Consider the following 16206-nt stretch of genomic DNA (forward strand, 5'->3'; position numbering starts at 1 on the left):
GATTAAGACAGTGGTTTTCAAACTTTTTTTCTAGCAACCCAATTGAAGAAAATTGTTGATGCCGGCAACTCAACGGAGCTGGGGATGAGGGATTTGGGATGTGGGAGGAGCTCAGGGCTGGGGCAGAGGGTAGGGGTGCAGGAGTGAGGGCTGCGGGGTGGGGCCAGGAATGAGGGGTTCAGGGTATGGGAGGGGGCTCAGTTGGGGGGGCTCAGGGCTGAAGCAGGGGGTCAGGGTGTGGAGGGGTCAGGACTCTGGGCTGGGGATGCAGGCTCTGGGATGGAGTCAGGGATGAGAGGTTTGGGGTGCAGGAAGGGGCTCCAGGTTTGGGGAGGCTCAGGGCTGGGGGAGGGGATTGGGATGCAGGCTTACCTCGGGTGGCTCCCAGTCAGCCGCGCAGCGGGGGTGCTAAGGCAGACTTCCTGCCTGTTGTGGCACCGTGGACGGACCATGCTGCGCCCCAGAAGCAGCAGATCTGGCTCCTAGGCAGAAGCGCGCAAGCAGCTCCACATGGATCTCGTCCACAGGCCAATGGGAGTGCAAAGCTGGTGCTCGGGGTGGGGGCAGTGTGCGGAGCCCCGTGGCCCCCCCCCGCCTAGGAGCCAGACCAGCTGGTGGCCGTTCCCGGGGTGCAGCACAGTGTCAGAACAGGTAGGAACTAGTCAAGCATCACCACCTTAGCCAGGCAGCACCACCGACAGGACTTTTAACAGCCCGATCAGCAGTGCTGACCAGAGCCGCCGCGACCCAGTGCTTTACAGTCCTTGATCCAGTACTGGGTCGCGACACGCAGTTTGAAAACCACTGGATTAAGACACCTTCCCTGCCAAAATAATAATCACTAGCATTTACTGCACTTCACATGTTCAAAGTACTATAAAAACATTAATTAATTGACAGAAGACACAAATGGCAACATAAGAAACATACAGAATTTTCTGTTTTGAGATGTTAATACTGAACTGAAAATGGGGTGGAATTAAGGGTATTTTAAAAAGAGAGATTTTCATCTGGCCTCATATTAACAAATTGCTAATAGGTGACAACAAAAGTGGCTCTTTTTACAATTTGACCTATGTTTCCTCTGCTTTGTGCTTCACAAGACAGAGCACTAGAAAGTTCAATTTATATATAAAAATAAATGAAGCAGATCAGCAACAGGAAACAGACAAGAGCAGGAAAAGACTGAGGAGGGAAACAAAACATGGAATGAAGGGGCACTGGGAGACAGAACAGAAAGAGAAAGGGAACATAAGGGAGCGGAGGTGGGGGATACAGCATATTTCTGCTCTTTAGGTAAGGGACCATCTCTTTGTACAGTACTTAGCACTTAGGGGCCCTGAGCTCTAGGCACTACTGCAATTCAATTAGCAATTCTGGATAGGAGGGGAAAGTATGAAAGAGACAGCACAGATATCGATGGGGAAAGAGCAAAAACAGGGCTCTTTTTTGTTGCTAACCTTTGAGCTTTTATTACATAATTTTCCATATGATGTATTATAAATGTAACAGAATGCTAAATTCATTATATAGTTCAGCCAGTAGGTGGCGCTGTGCATAAAATACCTTATTTAAGCAAACCTCAGCCATACCGGCAGAGCACTTATTAAAGGATCTTATAATAAACACATCTGGTCTCGTGTGCATAAGCAAGCTCTGTGGCCAGTCCATATCTGGTACAGAAGAAAATGAGATGGTTTCAGGAATAAATTAAGACCAGAAACAGAAGAAAAACAACAGCAACAGTTGCAAACAGAAGGAACAACAACAAAGGTTGCAGGATCTCATCAACATGCACTCTTCAATGCCCAAGACAACTTCAGCTTTGACAAACCTTCAGACTATACAGCCTGGAAACAATTTTTTGCAAGATTTAGTATTGCTACCAAGTTCTACAAGAAAACTGAAGATATACAGGTATCTTCTTTAGCTTATGATCTGGGGAAGCAAGCAGAGCATACGTTTAAATCTTTTGACTTTACTGAAGAGCCACAAAGATGACAATGAAAGAGTTCTGGCTACATTTGATACATACTTTATACTCAGAGAAATGTGGTTTATGGAAGAGCATGTTTTAACCAGAGAATTCAAGAACCAGGAGAAATGTTGCAAGTTTTATAAGTGTACGGCACACGTTGGCTGATAACTGTGATTTTGGGCAAGCAAAACATGAAAATATCAGAGACAGGCTAGTTATTGGGTTAAGAGATAAAAACCTTTCATGCAGTGTACGCACAACTCTACCAAACACACCCTGGAAGAGACTAGCTGCAGATTTATGCAAATTCAGTGGACATCATACCTGGCTGTCATGGACTATTTGTCAAGTATATAGAAATAATGTATTTGAAAGACATAACATGTTGCAGTGTTATTGAAAAACTGAAGTGCACTTTTGCTCAGTTTCGTATTCCAGAACAACCAGTGACAGACAACAGGCCACAATTCACTGCAGCAGAATTTAAGTCATTCCAAATTAAATATGATTTGTTCAGATTACTAGCAGCCTACATTATCCACAAGCAAATGGAGAGGCTGAGAGAGCGGTACTGACAGCCAAGACAATCCTACAGCGGGAAGATTTATTCCTTGCTCTTCCGTGTTTACAGATAAACATTAATAGCTGCTACTGGATATACTCCAGCACAACTCCGAACTGTTTTTCCAACTTTGGAAAATAAAGTATCTCCAAAGTGGCCAGACATGAAGGGAGTAGCCAGAATTGATAAGAATTCTGAGAAAGCTAGAACTAGAATTCTAGAAGAGTGTGACGGTTCACTTTTACAACACATGTCACTCAGCTAGAAAACTGCCAGATCTAGAACCTAGTTACCATGTTCATGTCAAAGTGGATGGAGAAAAAGGATGGACAACTACAATTTTTGTAAAGAAAGAGAATTCAGCATCCCAGAGCATATGTGATTGAGACCGACAGCCACCGTGGAGAGTGCAACAGAAATCAACAACATCTACAGTTTGTTCCTCAGAAAGACCAATCAACAGAGCAAATGTAACCCACAAATGTAACCCACACACTTTCTGGGTGTGGTGCTCTGTCCCATCTAGTGGCAAAACCACTTAGAGATTAATTAATCTGATACAGCCTTAGTTACAAGCCATGTGGCTTTTAGCTCATGTAATAGAGGCTCATGCATTTAGCTCCAGAGGTCCCACGTTCGATCCCATCCATCAATGACCAGGGTCTGTCGGTGTTACACAAACTCTACAAATGGCAGATGCAGAACAAAACAATAATGACTCAAGGATTTCAAACTAACCACAACCAATTTGCAACTAATGGATGGCCAGATAACCAAGTTATTATGTGTTCAGGCTATATAATTAGAAAACCAGTATGATTCAGACACACGTAACAGACTGATCCGTACAGAACTTCAAAGATAGTGTGATAGGGTATATTTTGTAAATGGAAGGAACGCAGAACTTAAAGGGGGCAATGGAATGGAATGCTAAACTGTATTATATTGTTCAGGTTATTATAAGTTATTTAAAAGAACCTAAGCCATACCTGGCAGAGCATTAAAGGATCTTATGATGAACACATCTGGTGTGTATAAACAACTCTGTAGCCAGTCCTTATCTGGTACAGAAGAACATGACAATAAATAGCATCAATTACCAATTAAGTCACAGATCAATCAAGTTTAGTAGGGTTTGCGGGTTTAATCCTTTCAAATATTTTGGGCATTAATGACCTCTTCCTTTTTGCAGGTATTGCTAAACTCACATCCAAGCACCTACGTTGCAAAGGCGACCCTTAATAAAAGGGAGGAAAAAAGGGAGACAAAAAATTATAGCCAAATGTAAAAAGAATGGGAATGACCACAGGGGAAGTATGGTGTAGTGCTCACAACAATAGGGTACCAGAAATCAGGACCCCTAGATTCCACCCCAAGCTCTGTCACCAACTCATCATGTGACTGGGAAAGTTGCTTATCCACTCTGTGCCTCACTTCACCAGCTTATATAATGGACACAATAGTACCTCACAGATTTGTTGGGGAGGGGGCGTGAATTAACATTTGTAAAATAATTAGAAATCCTCACAAGGAAAGTGTTATAGCAAAATATTATTTATTATTATAAAAACAGTCACCACCGCAGAAGTATCATTTTTAAAAGGGCATCTAGAAACATAGCCAAACTCTGCTCAGTTCTACTTTTGGAGTAATTCTACTCAGGCTATGTCTACAGTGCACGCACTATGGCTATATAGCTGCAACTACTCCATTGCAACAGAAGGGATTTTTCCAGCACAGTAGTAAATCAACCCCCTCAAGAGGTGGTAGCTAGGTTGATAGAAGAATTCTTCCATTGATCTAGTGGCGTCCATATTGGGCTGAGGACATCTTAACTAAGCCTTTTGACCTAAATTTTGGTGTAGACCAGTCCTAAGTTTTACACTGCATTTACACTGACAAGAATAAAAGAAGGATTGGGCCAGTAGTTTCTGCCTGCTCTTAAGCAAACATTTGCTGATTTTTTGTTTATTTAAAATGTGCAATTTTAAATACTCAACATAGTATCTGAGCATAGATTCCGGCCTCATCTATACTTTAAAGTTTTATTGGCATATGTCAGTTAGGAATGTGAAGAAAAAATACAACACCCCACACTCCAGACCAACATAGCTACCCTGGGAAAAGCCCTAGTATAGATGCAGTGTTACTGGCAAAAAACATAATTTTGCAAATAGACCTTATTTCATTTGGGAGACTAGTATAAACTATATCAGCAAAAGAACACTTTCTAGTATAAGCTACATATCCACTAGGAGAGTTTGCAGGTATAGCTTCACCAGAAAAGCCTTTCTAGCATAGACAAGGCCTCAAAGTAGCTTCTGAAACTGTAAATAAGAATATCCTACCTTTATTAGCCTCTTATCATCGTTCACTTCAAAGGATCTCAGAGCGCTTTACAGACTACACACACAAACAACTCTACACAACTACTTAGCATCTTAGAACAATAAAGGAAGAATGCCACACCGAGCAGAAACTACATGGGGGAGGCAGAATATAATAAATATCCAAACTGGAATATGGCCAAGATACCAATTTTAACATTCCTACTGCTGCAAAAAAATGCCAAGTGATTTCTAATGACCAGAAATGGTTTTGTATTCCATCTGAAGAACGGGACACTGGCCCAGCATTGAAAAGAAACAGATACTGAATCACCAACACTACCATTTCATGCAAATTTTGGTAGGATTCCCATGCAAGTACAGACCCTAAGTTAACCTTGCTTATCTTGTGTCAGGTGGAGTAATCTAAGCCTACATACACACTTTTAAATAGAAGCCATATAGTTGGATGATGCATCTGGAGAGTGACCTGAATGAAGTCTGGAGGTAAAACCCAGGAAGAGGGCTGTAGACTGGTCGTGCCACTCAGAATGAAAGGCAGGTCTGGAAACATTTTAATCCAAAAGGATGTGACACCTCCTCTCCCTGCTTTCTCTTTCTTCCTCATTTTCATTTTGATCAGATGATTCAAACTTTCCCTACCTGTGCTACCAATGGTGTAAACTATACTGTACAGGCATTTTAACCTTGCTGCAATCTACCCTACCCAAGTCCTGCTTATACCACAGCTTACGCCATTGATAGCACCAGTGCATCTGGATTGAGACTGAAAAACAAACTTCCTCATGTTGTACGGTGACCAGATAGCAAGCGTAAAAAATCATGACGGGGTGGGGGGTAATAGGTGTTTATATAAGAAAAAGCCCCCAAAATCGGGACTGTCCCTATAAAATCGGGACATCTGGTCACCCTATCATGTTGTCAAGGCCTACAAGAACTGATTCCAGTATTGGGAAGTGGCAGGAGATAATTTATAAAGGAATAAACACAGAGCATCTCTTTATACAGCTCCATTTCCAAAGATCTGGGTGCTAAACATGTGTTAATGAGGACTCAGACTTCATAATTAATTATATTAGCATTTCTTTGTTATTCTCTAGGACACAAGCACCCAGCTGACATTTCAATGGCAGTCTGGTAGTTTTCTTTGTTATTATTATCCAGGACTAGCGTTATAACTTCACTTCCAGAAGGCAGTACTGAATGAAAATACAAGGTCCTTGAAGGAAACCATGCTGGGTACTGAATGCATGTCAGTGAAGTTTTCCTAGTCCAGAAAGTCTCTCCTCAGATACGGACCTTCCTCTCCTCCCTTCCCCCATCCACTGTGCTGATCCGTGACACTAGAATCCTTCCCCTAGGTTCCTTAGGAATAGCAATAGCTAAGAGTTTTCAAAATGTTGAATTCCACACATTCAAATGGAGGAGTATTGACTGAAAGTATTCAGAGTAGCAGCCGTGTTAGTCTGTATCCGCAAAAAGAACAGGAGTACTTGTGGCACCTTAGAGACTAACAAATTTATTAGAGCATAAGCTTTCGTGGACTACAGACCACTTCTTCCACTCTATATGCATCCGAAGAAGTGGTCTGTAGTCCACGAAAGCTTATGCTCTAATAAATTTGTTAGTCTCTAAGGTGCCACAAGTACTCCTGTTCCTTTTGACTGAAAGTAGATAGCAATCTTGAAGTAGGAAATATTCTGACAAGCTTGACTTCCCAGTGCAGTAAAAAAAAAAACAGAACGAGGAGTACTTGTGGCATCTTAGGGACTAAAAAATGTATTTGGGCATAAGCTTTTGCAGGATAAAACCCCACTGGGGTTTTACATTTTTTAGTCCCTAAGGTGCCACAAGTACTCCTCGTTCTTTTTGCTGATACAGAATAACACGGTTACCACTCTGAAACCGGCTGTCAAAAAGAATCCCAGAAGTGGCAAATTTGATAATGGATGTACAATACTATTGGGGAAAAAAATGTCTTCACCCTCTGTTTTGCCCACTTCAATGCAGAAAGAAAATATTTTCCAATCATGTCAGTGCAAAACCAAGAAACACATGATATAAAGGTATTTCCCTTGTACAATCCTGTGAGGGTTTGTGATATTTTTATTTGCAAGAGAGAAAAGATGATCTTGTCATAAAGACTATGTTAAAATATCACTTTACGTGATAGACCTGCTCCCATGTATATTCTGTCAAGTCCTATCAGCTTATGTTTACTTCTGTTAGCATTGCAGAGCTGTCCCAGCTATACGACAGCAAGCTGAAAGACTGTAAGCTCTTTGGGATAGGGACCAATTGTGTTTGTACGGCACCTAGCACAATAGGATTTAGTCCACAACTGGAGCTTCTTGACACTACCACAGTACCAATAAATAAATAAATACTATAAATAAAACTGTAATAGTGTTCACACACTAGGAACAGAACTGTTAATTAAGTTCCACTTGCAGAATATTTCTTGTCGGTGATATGTAAGGAAACATCATATTTAGTGGTAAAACTTGAAGATTAGGAGTCAGGATTCCTGAGTTCCAGTCCCAGCTCTGGTGTGGACACTTACCTACTCTGTAACTTAGTTTACCTATCAATAAAATAGTTTAATACTTTCCTCACAAGAGTGTTTTAGAAACTCTACTTTTAAATCTTAAAAAGTGCTATGACAGCCTACGATAAGTACAAAGTACATAATCATAAGTATAAAGATTTATTATGGCATAACATTGTATATGTTAAATCCTTGTCTTACATATTTAATACTTTCCCTTTTTACTCCTGCTTTGTCTTTTTTCCCATTGCACCTATCCAAGGCTATTGGCACACTGAAAACATTTAAAAGGTGTTAGACTGAAACTAAAGAGTTACAAATAAAGCACTCACTCCTCACTGAGTGATGTTCTGTGTGTTTATTTTAATCTGATATTTCCTGAGTAGAAACAAGAGGATACTCCTCCACAGAGTGCAAATATCAATAGAATTTCTCTCTCTCTCTCTTTCCATAACAAGGGAAGTCTTTCATGATTCCCAAGAAAACAGCTGCCCCTCTGTAAGGGGGGAGGGGGAGGAAGGAATGGAATACACATAGTATGATGTTCTTTTCTTCTTCATTGCTAGGCTCTAGGCCCAAGGGCCAAATTCTGAGATTTTATTCAGCCCTTATTCAGAAATCAATGGGAGTTTTCCGGAGTAAAGCTGAATAAGAGCTTCAGGATTTGGCCAGGACCAAAATCCTAGAAATTAAACATTTCCAATTCTTACTTGTAGAGAACTCAGAGTTTTCTCCTAATTTTCCTGTGGGGGAGCAAGTCATTTGAAAGTCGCTGTATGGGAAAACCCACATAAGGGCTTACTATGGTTCAATCCAGACTTCTGGTCCCTCCCTTTCATAAGGACTAAATTAGCTAATATATAATTGTTAACAAAATTATGTGTGAGCAGCTGATACACGTGTGTCTAGAGCGCTCTTTTTTTTCAGCATAATGTTTTACAAGTATCTAACACTAGTTTCCACCTGTTTTGATTCAACCTTCTGCTGAGTTTAGTCCTGAAATTAATCTATATAGCACCAGATCTTCTCCCTCAGTAATGAGAGTTTATACAGTTGGAATTTAAAAGCCCTCCCTGTCAGGGAGAGCAGAATTGAAGGGAGCAGAGGAGAACTAGCTGTTACTCCTCCTATGAGTAATCTCAAGGTCTGTCCACACATGGAAATTGTCCAACATAGTTATAGGAGAATAAGTTATTTCACTAGAGCCATGCTGGAATAACTCCCAGTGTGGACAATAACTCCATTTTGGAAGACCTTTCTTACACTGGTCAGTTCCTCCAACAATTTCTCTCAAAAGTCCACTTGTTATCAATACTCACTGTTGGAAGTAAAGCAGTTACTATAAAGCACTGAAATGAAATGCAGGAACAACAAATCACAATCTTCAGATGAATCCAGGTAAATGTCTTGTTTTCCAGCCCTTTACTAGGAGCCTGAACCATTGACATTATAGTTAATAAAACATTCCTAATGTTGCCTTTAATGGGAGCTGAATCAGGCCTTTAATTCTCTGCAAAACTAACAATTATGCAACTCTGCTGAGGATGCAAGAACATCCACCTATGTAAAGCCATCAAGTCAGTGAGGAAGTCAGAAATCTGCCCCTGCGAGTGAAATCAGTGCAGGTGCTAAAGAATCAAAAGAGCCATATTTCAGAGTAGCAGCCGTGTTAGTCTGTATCCGCAAAAAGAAGAACAGGAGTACTTGTGGCACCTTAGAGACTAACAAATTTATTAGAGCATAAGCTTTCGTGGACTACAGCCCACTTCATAAAAAGAGCCATAGTTACATTGGTCAATACATCCTGCCACATTAAAGCTCTTACATTTCACGCCCTGGATAAAGTTGTAAATTACATGCACAAGAGAAAGACGGTATCCACATCTGGAAGTGGTGGAGCCACGTGTGGACTGCATGACAGCATTTCAATATTTCTGCATTCGAAAACTGCAGCTGGATAGTACTGGCTTTAACAGCAGCTTCTGTGAACATGTCTGTGTACAAGTGCGTAGCAGGGTACCATCTGAGACAAGAAACAGAGCAATCCAACTGCCCCAGATATAAAAAGGTGCAAGTTTAATAAAAGTCAGGGAGAAGGGAAGCTCCTCCATTCAAATATCACCCATTCTCACTGTATAGGGCGGGGAGTGGAGTCACAATTTTCATAGAGTGGGCCACAAACGTAGAGAAATTTTCTCCTAGACCACCAACCCCCCCTTCTCTATCACATAGACCACTTTCTCTCTTATTTGCAATCATACATCTTTGTATGAACACAATTGCTTACACAGTAAAGTAACATAAGAAAAGCATTTAGGGTAAAAAAATTTCCAAGTACCTAAGTGACTTAGGAGCCTAAGTCCCATGTTCAGAAGCGTCACAGGTATGTAGAAGCAAGTCCCATTGACCTTCAGTGTCCCTTAGGTACTTTTGAAAATTACATCCTTACTATATTTTAGCTGCCTCTTAATGTGATTTAGCAGCTGGAAAGAAGGAGAACCAGTACCAAGAGCCCTGATGACAGTTCTCCACAGACATCAAGCAAGTGCTCCATAGACCACTAGTGGTCCACAAACCATAGTGTTAGAGCTGCTGTCATAGGGAATATTATAGATCAGGTTTAGTTAGTTATGTTTAAAGGGGACTCTATTGAACCACCAAAAAAAGATAATTATTTACACTGAATCATTCTGCTGTATATGATGTTGACAACTCCCTGTTGACAGCCACAGCAGCGCTGTGATGTGGGCAGTGTAGTCACGCTTTATCACCGGGGGAGAGCTCTCCCAGCAATAAAAAAAAAAAAAACACCCCCCCCAAATGAGCAGTGGTAGCTTTATCGCCGGGAGCACAGCTCCAGGCAATAAAGCACTATCTATACTGGCGCTTTTCAACACTAAAACTTCTGTCACTCAGGGGGATGTTTTTTCACACCCATGAAAGACTAAAGTTTTAGCTCTGAAAGTGCCAGTGTAGACAGCCTAAATCACTAGGCCACATCCTGCTTCAGAGACTCGTCATCTCACAAGTATTTACATCCATGGGTTTGGATGCAACAACTGTGAAGACACATGCAAGATTCTTCAGTCATTATCTAACCATTCAACACTAATGTGAATGTCTGACTGGGAGGGTCTATGACTACTGGAGATGAATAAACAGTTGGGAAGAGAAGCATTTGCCTGTTTAACATATGTGCCTGCCAAGCTGTCTTTCCAGGGTCATGGAGACTCCGTAGTTCCTGTGAGCTGTCAAACAGATTACATGCAGCAAAAGAGCCGGAGCATCTCTGCCTGCTACTCAGAGTATACACTGATAGTCACAGACTTCCCTCCCGCGGCAGCTTTAAGTGCACCCTTATATGCCCTTGCTAAGGTTTTGCAGCCTTCATCTCCTGGGGCGCTAAACAATTCAAGAGCCTTATTATTTTGCAACAATTTTCTTCTCATGCTGCAAGTGAGATCTTTGCTCCTAATATAGAGCCTGATCCTGCAAATGCTCTGTGAAGCATGTTCCCGGCATGGATATCCACTGTTAAAACACTTTCCAGGGCTCACTATAGGTGGCTACACTTCAGCAGGGGGTGATACGAACCTTTTGTATAGCTATTCTATAAACTTATAAAGCACTGTGGGATTCTTTGGGATGAAATTCGATAAAGACGTGTAAAGAATTATATTTACAAAAGAAAAAAATCAATTGCACAAATACAAAATGTAACTGGGTAGGTGGCAGTACTGCAGAAAAACATCTGGGGGTCATACTGGAACACAAATTTAACATGAGCCATGGGAGGCAATTGTTCCACTCTCCACTGGTGAGGCCTCAGCTGGAGTATCGTGTCCAGTTCTATGTGTCATACTTTTAGAAAGATGTGGAAAAATTGGAGAGAGTCCAGAGGAGAGCAACAAATATGATACAAGGTTTAGAAAACCTGACATGAGGAAGGTTACAAAAATGGGTAAGTTTAGTTTTGGGAAAAGACCGGGGGGGGGGGGGGGGGAAAGGGGGCTTGATAAGTGTGCAAAGCGCAAAAGGTTAAGGGCTTTTATAAAGAGGACAGCGACCGATTGTTCTCCATGTCCACTGAAGTAGGACAAGAAGTAATGGGATTAATCTGCAGCAAGAAAGATTTAGATAAGATAGTAGGCAAAACATTCTAACTATGAGGATGATTAAGTACTGGAATAAGCTACCTAGTGTGGTGGTGGAATTCCCATAGTCAGAGGTTTTTAAGAACAGATTAGACAAACAGGTTAGGGGTGGTCTAAGTATATTTGGTCCTGCCTCCATGCAGGGGGATAGACTAGATTACCTCTCGAGGAAGGTCCCTTCCTGCCCTACATTTCTATGATTTTTTTATATATGTACATTGTAATTAATTATATTAACATAATTTTAGTATATAGTAGAATCTCAGACTTATGAACACCTCAGGAATGGAGGTTGTTCATAACTCTGAAATGCTTGTACTTCTGAACAAGACGTTGTGGTTCTTTCAAAAAAGTTTACAACTGAACATGGACTTAATATAGTTTTGAAACTACTATGCAAAAGAAAAATGCTGCTTTCCTTTTTGTATTGTGTCCTATAGGTGGATTTGGCCAGCTTTACTCTTTCACTTGCCAAAACAACGCTCTAACAAAAACTGTCACCAAAACAGAGACCTAAACCCCACGGCAGAGTTCATGGTGGGTCATTGGACAGTGCTCAAGTAGGACTTGTGACTGTAGAACGCTGGTTCGGCATCGCAGAAACTGAATATGGTGGGCAGTTACAATTCTCTGTTAATCTTATTGCAACATAGCCAGCTATTGAAAGAAATACTGAACGATCAGAAGGATTTCTTCGTTGAAGAGTAGATGAGGTTGGGTGTCGGTCTGAAAAGGTTTTTTTCCTTTTCTTGAAAGCACAAATGGTTTGGCTTGTAGTGAGGCAGATCCAGATTGGAATGACAGTCCCATTGCCCTGACTAAATTTCAATTTGAGTTATTTCAGTCTGATTATATTTGTCCCCCTGAAGTTTTAATTGGATACCATATTCTTTACTTCCTGTCCTAAATTAAAGAATAATATTTCTATTAAACAGCTGTCATGACTCATGTTTCAGTGGTGGGCAAAGTGATTCCAGTGTATATGCCTGTAATGCCCTTTGGGATCCTTTAGAATGAAGATCATTATATACCGGGGTTCTCAAACCTCATTGCACCGTGATCCCCTTCTGACAACAAAAATTACTACACGACCCGAGGAGGGAGGACCAAAGCCTGAGCTCACTGAAGCCCCACTACCCCAGATGGCGGGGGAAGAGAAGCCAAAGCCAAGCCCAGTGGGGTGAAAGCGGCCTGTAACCTGAGCCCCGCCACTCAGGGCTGAAGCCCTCGGGCTTTGGCCCTGAGCAGTGGGGCTCAGGCTTCGGACCCGGACCGCAGCACCCAGCAAGCCTAATGTCAGTCCTGGCAACCCCACTAAAACGGGGTCACGACCCACTTTGAGGTCCCAACCCACAGTTTGAGAACTGCTGTTATATATCATTATCGCATACCATTAAGATATTATTGTTACAGGTCTGCACAAATTCTGCATCCAACAATAGCCAGCAGCAACCTCCAAAAAGGCCAATACCATACAGAAAGGCAGATGGGAATAAACTCTCCTAACCCCTCTGATAAAGTGTTACTGACACAATGCGTCTATCCCCCTGCCATCCTGAAGGCTGCTCTGGAACCTAGCTCCCCTGGTGACAACACTAGAGTAAACATATTGTGTTTGAAAGATATGATGTAGAGTAAGTATTTCTTCATAGTCCAATTTGAAGTTCAGACAAGAGCAGGAATATTGACGCTGCCCATCTGCCATAGCCCCGATTCACCTCTCTTAGGGAAGATACTTATTTGGGCAGCATGATTTAGTAAAGTTACATTACGTTATGTATCATATTCAAGCCTTACATAATCAAAAGAGAAAGATGAAAAATGAGGCCATGTAATATTCAATGTGATCTTGATGCAATCGGAGCTCAGAAAAGCATGGTCTGGTCACTGTCACAAAATGAGCACATTATCTTCTCCAATAAAATCAACAGATAAGAGATATGTGTCATAGAAGTACTATGCACCTTTTAATACTTCCATTGTTATTCACGCACTGAAACTGCTTTAGTTGACAGTTTTGAATAATGCTGGAAATCTGTGGAAGGAGACAACTCTGAATATTTTATTTTTAAACTCTTAAGAACTTGTGTTGTTATGGCATCAGTGACTCTAGAATGTGCTTGGTATGACAAAATAGACATAAATGTTAGGCGCAATCTCTGAAGAATCTCACAAAACGGCAGATATGTGACATCAAGTGTTCAAACCAATCAGATGAGGGGAAAAAGCCAATTATGTTGGGATCTTTACACAGAGGAACAATAACATCAGATTACAGAGGGGTTATGTTGCTACTAGCTCTCCCACACATACACCTGAACTCTCATATCTAGCGTGCGTGGGGGCGCACATGCATGAAGCAAGGACAGAAGGTGAACCCGTGCTGCCTGAAATGGGGAGTATGCTCTGCTCTCATCCTTCCATGGACTTAGGAGCTACTCTATCACTTTTGCTTGGTTTTACACCCTGTCACGTCTCACAGTGAAGAGGAGCAAGAACTCCCTGACTTGTAATGGGTGGGAAGGTACACTGGAGTGATATACTATTAATCACTGGTGTGGTTTACACAAGACCAAATCCTGGTCCCTTATAAAGCAATGGGAGTTTTGTAACACAGTGATTGAAATGGTTAGGTGATGTCCCTTTGAAAAGGAGGAGAGAGAGACTGTTGGAACAAGCGGTTCCATGGCACTTGAAAGCAACAGTTGGAACTGGTCACCTGACATGAGAAGGATAAAAATGAAGGGAAGAGAGAGAACAGCAGTCAGGGAGGAAGCATTACTAGGAAGCTTGGAAGAGTGCATCAGAAGAGCTGAGTGAAAGGAAGGGAGCAAGAGGGGAAACCAACAGAATCAGAGAAAAAGCAAGTAGCAGCAGTGGAACAACAACAGACTGGGCCATCCCTCCAAAAAGAGAAGTGAGTTCCTAGCGCTCTCTTACTGCATGGAGCGTACACAGATCTGAATTTGTTTCCTGACTTTTTCTGGGGGGGGAAAATACAAACATTTCAACTATTTTTCTCTCTCTCTAATGAATATATTGTGATCCCATATGCTAATTAGCTAGTTCTGGTAAAAGGTAAACAGTTTCATAGGATGTTCTTATCAATACCCAGGAACTATAATGTATTGTTGGGATTCACGACTGCACATCCCAGCTTACTAGACCTTAGATGTATCAATGGGCCATACTAATCACGTGCCTCAGGGATACTGAATGATCAGGCTTGACAGATTCAATTTTTTTAATATCATTTCAGTGGATATTGATGTTTATTTTAAACTTTTTTTATTTTTAACTATTTACATTTTCACAGTTGTGGGAAAGCATGAGAGGTTCAGGCAACAGGATGGTCAGACAAAAATTATTTAGTGACAGAAGACACTGAAATTCAAAAAGTTAAAACTTTATAACCATTAAAATACAAATTATCAACGTGATAAGTCAAAATATACAAAGTATGTATCCTTAAATCAAACTCTAATATGTTCTCAAGTAGCATTTTTCTAACTTTGCCTGTCTGTACATTTCAGTTATTATGGATGGAAATACTTTTTGTCAGTTTGTGTGTGTACAGTGAAATAGATGTTTACTGATATCTATCAAAAATCTAATCCTTCCAAGCCTATAAATAATTCATAGACTCAAATGAAGGGTGAGGAGTAGACAGAGGCTTCTCCCACTGTGATGTTCCCGTTTGGAAGTAGCTTTCCTACAGATGTCCATGTTTTAAGGTACTTGGAGCCCTTCATATGCAAATCTGAAGAACTGCAGTGCATGGTAAATATATGCAAAAAGAACAGGAGTACTTGTGGCACCTTAGAGACTAACAAATTTATTAGAGCATAAGCTTTCGTGGGCTACAGCCCGCTTCTTCGGATGCATATGGAGTGGAACATATATTGAGGAGATATATATACACACATACAGAGAGCATGAACAGGTGGGAGTTGTCTTACCAACTCTGAGAGGCCAATTAATTGTTCATGCTCTCTGTATGTGTGTATATATATCTCCTCAATATATGTTCCACTCCATATGCATCCGAAGAAGCAGGCTGTAGCCCACAAAAGCTTATGCTCTAATAAATTTGTTAGTCTCTAAGGTGCCACAAGTACTCCTGTTCTTTTTGCGGATACAGACTAACACGGCTGCTACTCTGAAACCTGGTAAATATATGGTTTATGCCAGAGACAATCCAAGTAGATATAAAACTGTTTGCCGTATAGAGTGGCTCCAGTGATTAAACTTGAAGCCAGCTATTAAAGAAGGAAAAAAACAAGCCACACTTACCTTACCCTCTCTGAAGATGAAGACAGCAACAATAATGGATCTTAGGAGATTCACACAGGGAATGAGGCAGTTTCTCCTCAATGATATGCTTCAACAGTGCCCTGGAGAGACACCCCTAGGAAGGAGAAAATAATTTAGTCTCCATGACTCTTTCAGTCCCTTGCTTCTCATTTCTGACTGTCAATAAGCGTGCTCACCCACGGTACTAACAATTGCTATGGTACAGACGTAATGAGACCAAATACAGTGATGTTCCTTTCCTCTTGCCGGCTATTCATACAGCAAACAGGGCTGGAACATTAGAAATAGAAAAGTTCAAGAAA

The 16206-nt window shown here is 41.2% G+C and overlaps 1 protein-coding gene across 7 annotated transcripts in view; it reads right to left on the bottom strand.

Moving 5' to 3' along the window:
* DYNC2I2 (dynein 2 intermediate chain 2) overlaps nt 1-16206 on the bottom strand; it is a 39059-nt gene that overhangs the window by 21122 nt on the left and 1731 nt on the right. For 5 of the 7 annotated variants that reach the window (XM_065572303.1, XM_065572306.1, XM_065572302.1 and 2 more), the window contains exon 2: nt 15884-15998. The gene's annotated coding sequence lies outside the window, so the exon portion shown is untranslated. The remainder of the gene's footprint in view (nt 1-15883; nt 15999-16206) is intronic. The other 2 variants (XM_065572307.1, XM_065572304.1) reach the window with 1 other exon arrangement.

The sequence above is a fragment of the Chrysemys picta genome, chromosome 18, assembly GCF_011386835.1.
Source record: "Chrysemys picta bellii isolate R12L10 chromosome 18, ASM1138683v2, whole genome shotgun sequence".
Classification (NCBI taxonomy): domain Eukaryota; kingdom Metazoa; phylum Chordata; order Testudines; family Emydidae; genus Chrysemys; species Chrysemys picta.